Source organism: Magnolia sinica, chromosome 9 (genome assembly GCF_029962835.1).
Source record: "Magnolia sinica isolate HGM2019 chromosome 9, MsV1, whole genome shotgun sequence".
Lineage (NCBI taxonomy): Eukaryota > Viridiplantae > Streptophyta > Magnoliopsida > Magnoliales > Magnoliaceae > Magnolia > Magnolia sinica.
Window position 1 is genome coordinate 40,132,370 of NC_080581.1, and position 7,190 is coordinate 40,139,559.

Below are 7,190 nucleotides of genomic sequence, written 5' to 3' on the forward strand. Positions count from 1 at the left end.
TTGCATGCATTTCACGGTCAATTCGCTTCAATTCATGATCATTACCATGCATTTCATGGTCATCCCAAACCATTCTGTGTTGATTCACGGTCATTTCGAGGCATTTCACGGTCAATTCCCTTCACTTCACGATCATTTGCATGCATTTCACGGTCAATTCGATGCATTTCACAATCAATTCCCTTCACTTCACGGTCATTTTCATGCATGGAACGGTTAATGAAGGCGATTTCGCTTTACTTCACGGTCATTTTCATGCATTTCACGGTCAATTCCCTTCACTTCACGGACAATTCGATGCATTTCACGGTCAATTCCCTTCACTTCACGGTCATTTTCTTGCATTCATGGTCATTTCTGGCAATTCCGCTTCACTTCACGGTCATTTTCATGCATTTCATGGTCATTTCCCTTCACTTCACGGACAATTCCATGCATTTCATAGTCAATTCCCTTCATTTCACGCTCATTTCCATGCAATGTATGGTCAATTCCGACGATTCCACTTCACTTCATGGTCATTTCCATGCATTTCACCATCAATTCCCTTAACTTCACGGTCATTTCCATGCATTTCACCGTCAATTCCCTCCACTTCATGGACAATTACATGCATTTCAAGGTCAATTCCGACAATTTCGTGCACTTTGAGTGTCCAACCTTCCCACACTTGAAAGAAATCGAAATTGTCTGTGATCGACTACCTCCTGTCATCCAATGCCTTTGTTGGTCAGATTAGGAACATTTCCTTGGCTATGCTACCACACCGTTTGTGGTTGCTAAATGTGACCCAAGTTCTTCGATTTGCTGATGATGGCCCACCTTGTCAACTTCACTTCCTGTACTAGGCAACGGATGGGATCCTTTCCCATTTGATGTATTGAATGATGCACTCTCTCGCCCATTGACATCTCTTGTACCCCCATCTGTATGTAAACAGGGTTCCTTGCTAGGCAGATGGTAGGGAACCTCTGCCACTTGGAATCCTTCACCAAAAGATGATGACGACCCTTTATCTATGAATCCATGGAGTAACATACCCTTCAGTGCATTACCATTTCCTTCTGCCCCTTCATGTAAATCAAGACCCTTGATTGATGGCTGGTGGCTTCCCTCCGCTTCAAATACTTTTTGAGATGATGATAGTGGTTCGTTCTCTATCGACCCATGGAATAACACACCCTCTAAATCAGTACCATCTCCTTCTCCCCCTTCATGCAAATAGATATCCTTAATTTTAAGATGGTGGCCCACCTCCTTCACTTCAGATACTCCACCAGATGATGAAACTGGCCCTCTCTATTGACTCATCAAATGATATATCCTCACGTTTGTCATCATCTCATACCCCTTGTTCATGCAGATTAATCCTTTCGATCGGTGGATGGTGGTCCACTTCCACTTCAAATCCTTCACCTGATAATTTCTCTATTGACCGATGCAATATCACATCCTCCAGTCCATTATCATATCCTTCTTTGAGCACTTCGATCAATAGAGATTCTTTACCAGATGATGATGGACAGTCATTCTCAATTGACCCATACAACAACATACCCTAGATTCCATCACCATCTCCTCCCCCTTCTTCATTTAAATCGAGCTTCTCGATCAGCGAATGGTGCCCCACCTCCTCCACTTGAAACCCTTCTCCAGTCAATAAGATTCTAGTTGCTGGACCATTGAGGTATATTTTCGATATATCAATATTTACTCGATATATACTTACTTCGATATATCGAAATATCGGAGAGATAATCAATAATTGCACTAAAAAAGTAGTTCGACGCTGGACATTTTCTGACAATTTTCGATATATCGAAATCTAGTCGATATATCGATGCCCCGATATATCGACATCTACTCGATTATATCGATAATACAATTTAAAAAGCATTTTATCGCTGGACAGTGTGTGACCATTTTTGATCAATCGAATAATAGTCAATATATCGGTCGGTTGTAAGGATGACTTACTACTATTATATCGACTAGATTTTGATATAATCGACAACTTACTCTACCCTTAATCAATTAGGTTTCGATTATATCGAAGAGTTTCAATATATCGTGTTCTATTTGATATATCGAAGTGTAATTTTTCCATTTTTTTTTCTAATGTGTTTTTTTATTATTTTTTACATATATATATTTTTTTGTTTTGCTTTTTTAGGTTAGCTTGTTAGTACACACCCATGTCGATACACACTCCATGTTATCCAAGTTGTGTTCATAGTGTGCATCTTCTAGTCTCTTAAGTTGCACGGTCATTTGCATGCATTTCACGGTCAAATCGCTTCAAACCATGATCATTCCCATGCATTTCACAGTCATCCCAAACAATTCCGTGTTGATTCACGATCGTTTCGAGGCATTTCGCGGTCAATTCCTTTCACTTCACGGTCATTTGCATCTATTTCGCGGTCAAATCGCTTCAAACCATGATCATTCCCATGCATTTCGCGGTCATCCCAAACAATTCCGTGTTGATTCACGGTCGTTTCGAGGCATTTAGCGGTCAATTTCCTTCACTTCACAGTCATTTGCATGCATTTCGCGGTCAAATCGCTTCAAACCATGATCATTTCCATGCATTTCGCGGTCATCCCATACAATTCCGTGTTGATTCACGGTCATTTTGAGGCATTTCGCGGTCAATTCCCTTCACTTCACGGTCATTTGCATGCATTTCGCGGTCAAATCGCTTCAAACCATGATCATTCCCATGCATTTCGCGGTCATCCCAAACAATTCCGTGTTGATTCACGATTGTTTCGAGGCATTTCGCGGTCAATTCCCTTCCCTTCACTGTCATTTGCATGCATTTCGCGGTCAAATCGCTTCAAACCATGATCATTCCCATGCATTTCCTGGTCATCCCAAACAATTCCGTGTTGATTCACGGTCGTTTCGAGGCATTTCGTGGTCAATTCCCTTCACTTCACGGTCAATTGCATGCATTTAGCGGTCAAATCGCTTCAAACCATGATCATTCCCATGCATTTCGCGGTCATCCCAAACAATTCCGTGTTGATTCACGGTCGTTTCGAGGCATGTCAATTCCCTTCACTTCACGGTCATTTGCATGCATTTCACGGTCAAATCGCTTCAAACCATGATCATTCCCATGCATTTCGCGGTCATCCCAAACAATTCCGTGTTGATTCACGGTCGTTTTGAGGCATTTCGCGGTCAATTCCCTTCACTTCACGGTCATTTGCATGCATTTCGCGATCAAATCGCTGCAAACCATGATCATTCTTATGCATTTCGCGGTCATCCCAAACAATTCTGTGTTGATTCACGGTCGTTTTGAGGCATTTCGCGGTCAATTCGCTTCACTTCACGGTCATTTGCATGCATTTCGCGGTCAAATCGCTTCAAACCATGATCATTCCCATGCATTTCGCGGTCATCCCAAACAATTCCGTGTTGATTCACGGTCATTTCGAGGCATTTCGCGGTCAATTCCCTTCACTCCGCGGTCAATTGCATGCATTTCATGGTCAATTTGCTTCAAACCATGATCATTCCCATGCATTTCACGGTCTTTCCAAACAATTCTGTGTTGATTCGCGGTCGTTTCGAGGCATTTCGCGGTCAATTCCCTTCACTCCACGGTCAGTTGCATGCATTTCGCGGTCAATTCGCTTCAAACCATGATCATTCCCATGCATTTCGCGGTCATCCCAAACAATTCCGTGTTGATTCACGGTCGTTTCGAGGCATTTCGCGGTCAATTGCTTACTTCATGGTCATTTGCATGCATTTCGCGATCCTTCAAACCATGATCATTCCCATGCATTTTGCGGCCATCCCAAACAATTCCGTGTTGATTCACGGTCGTTTTGAGGCATTTCGCGGTCAATTCCCTTCACTTCACGGTCATTTGCATGCATTTCGCGATCAAATCGCTGCAAACCATGATCATTCTTATGCATTTCGCGGTCATCCCAAACAATTCTGTGTTGATTCACGGTCGTTTTGAGGCATTTCGCGGTCAATTCGCTTCACTTCACGGTCATTTGCATGCATTTCGCGGTCAAATCGCTTCAAACCATGATCATTCCCATGCATTTCGCGGTCATCCCAAACAATTTCGTGTTGATTCACGGTTGTTTTGAGGCATTTCGCGGTCAATTCCCTTCACTTCATGGTCAGTTGCATGCATTTCGTGGTCAATTCGCTTCAAATCATGATCATTCCCATGCATTTCACGGTCGTTCCAAACAATTCTGTGTTGATTCACGGTCGTTTGGAGGCATTTCGCGGTCAATTCCCTTCCCTTCACGGTCAGTTGCATGCATTTCGCGGTCAATTCGCTTCAAACCATGATCATTCCCATGCATTTCACGGTCATCCCAAACAATTCCGTGTTGATTCACGGTCGTTTTGAGGCATTTCGCGGTCAATTTTCTTCACTTCACGGTCATTTGCATGCATTTCGCGGTCAAATTGCTTCAAACCATGATCATTCCCATGCATTTCACGGTCGTCCCAAACAATTCCGTGTTGATTCACGGTCGTTTCGAGGCATTTCGCGGTCAATTCCCTTCACTTCACAGTCAGTTGCATGCATTTCGCGGTCAAATTGCTTCAAACCATGGTCATTCTCATGCATTTCACGATCGTCCCAAACAATTCCGTGTTGATTCACGGTCGTTTTGAGGCATTTCGCGGTCAATTCCCTTCCCTTCACGGTCAATTGCATGCATTTCGCGGTCAATTCGCTTCAAACCATGATCATTCCCATGCATTTCACGGTCGTCCCAAACAATTCCATGTTGATTCACGGTCGTTTTGAGGCATTTCGCGGTCAATTCCCTTCACTCCATGGTCATTTGCATGCATTTCGCGATCAGATCGCTTCAAACCATGTTAATTCCCATGCATTTCGTGGTCATCCCAAATAATTCCGTGTTGATTCATGGTCATTTCGAGGCATTTCGCGGTCAATTCCTTTCACTTCACGGTCATTTGCATGCATTTTGCGGTCAAATCGCTGCAAACCATGATCATTCTTATGCATTTCGCGGTCATCCCAAACAATTCTGTGTTGATTCACGGTCGTTTTGAGGCATTTCGCGGTCAATTCGCTTCACTTCACGGTCATTTGCATGCATTTCGCGGTCAAATCGCTTCAAACCATGATCATTCCCATGCATTTCGCGGTCATCCCAAACAATTTCGTGTTGATTCACGGTTGTTTTGAGGCATTTCGCGGTCAATTCCCTTCACTTCATGGTCAGTTGCATGCATTTCGTGGTCAATTTGCTTCAAATCATGATCATTCCCATGCATTTCACGGTCGTTCCAAACAATTCTGTGTTGATTCACGGTCGTTTGGAGGCATTTCGCGGTCAATTCCCTTCCCTTCACGGTCAGTTGCATGCATTTCGCGGTCAATTCGCTTCAAACCATGATCATTCCCATGCATTTCACGGTCATCCCAAACAATTCCGTGTTGATTCACGGTCGTTTTGAGGCATTTCGCGGTCAATTTTCTTCACTCTATGGTCATTTGCATGCATTTCGCGGTCAAATTGCTTCAAACCATGATCATTCCCATGCATTTCACGGTCGTCCCAAACAATTCCGTGTTGATTCACGGTCGTTTCGAGGCATTTCGCGATCAATTCGCTTCACTTGACGGTCAGTTGCATGCATTTCGCGGTCAATTCGCTTCAAACCATGATCATTCCCATGCCCTTCACAGTCGTCCCAAACTATTCCGTGTTGATTCACGGTCGTTTCGAGGCATTTCGCGGTCAATTCCCTTCACTGCACGGTCATTTGCATGCATTTCCCGGTCAATTCGCATCAATTCATGATCATTCGCATGCGCTTCACGGTCATCTCAAATAATTCTGTGTTGATTCACGGTCGTTTCGAGGCATTTCGCGGTCAATTCCCTTCACTTCACGGCCAGTTGCATGATCGTGGTGAAGGGAATTGACCGCGAAATGCCTCGAAACGACCGTGAATCAACACGGAATTGTTTGAGATGACCGTGAAGCGCATGCGAATGATCATGAATTGATGCGAATTGACCGGGAAATGCATGCAAATGACCGTGAAGTGAAGGGAATTGACCGCGAAATGCCTCGAAACGACCGTGAATCAATACGGAATAGTTTGGGATGACAGTGAAATGCGTGGAATTGTCCATGAAGTGGAGGGAATTGACAGTGAATTGCATGGAAATGAACACAAACTGATTGAAATTGACCGCAAAATGAATGAAATGGATTTTCGACCATCGACCTGATGGAATCTTGGAAAATAACTAAGTTAGTTGGTTAAAGTAGCTTCTCCTACCCCAAAATCATATAGGGTACATCAAGTAACTAATTTTGGTTTAGAAGATATTCTTGTTAAGTGAATAGAGAAATAAATGAAAAAAAGAGAGAACTTTTTTTTATATGCTTATATATACATATTTATATAAATATGTATTAGAGAAAATGGTAGGTAGAACAAAGTTCTCCATGTAAAAAATAAAAAATAAAAAAATTTGCATAGACTTTTACGGACTGCAGTTATGGCTACAGCTATAATCTGTATCTATATCTTCGATACATATCGAATACACTTCGATTAATCGAAAATTGTAGGATTTTTTTATGCAAAGTTGCTGGATAGTTTTGTACCTTTTTCGATTAATCGAAAGACATTCGATATATCGAAGTACATATCGAAAGACTTTCGATGCATAATCGAGGACATATTGAAAAAGCATTGGCTGTGGTTATCCCTACGGTTATAATCCGTAGCCATAGATACCAGGCTTTTTTTTTTTTTTTACCCTGTTGTAATCCCCACTGCCTTTGTGGGTCCTTTTATTAGGTATGTGTTATATCCAAACTGTCCATCTATTTGGCGAACTCGTACTAACGCTTGGGAAGAAAAATAAAATAGATTTAGCTATCAAGTGGACCACACTGTAAATGGCAGTGAAAGATTGAACGTCTACCATTGAAATCCTTTTAGGGGTCCCAGAAGTTTTGGATCATTACAAAATTTGTTTTTCCTCTTCATCCAGGTCTCTGTGACATTATGAATAGATTGGAAGGAAAATAAATGTTATGGTGGGCCATACAAAAGTTTCTACGGTGAAAATCAATTTTCTACTGCTGTTTGTAGTGTGGTCCAGTTGCTTTATATGATTTTTTTTGCTTTATATGATTTTT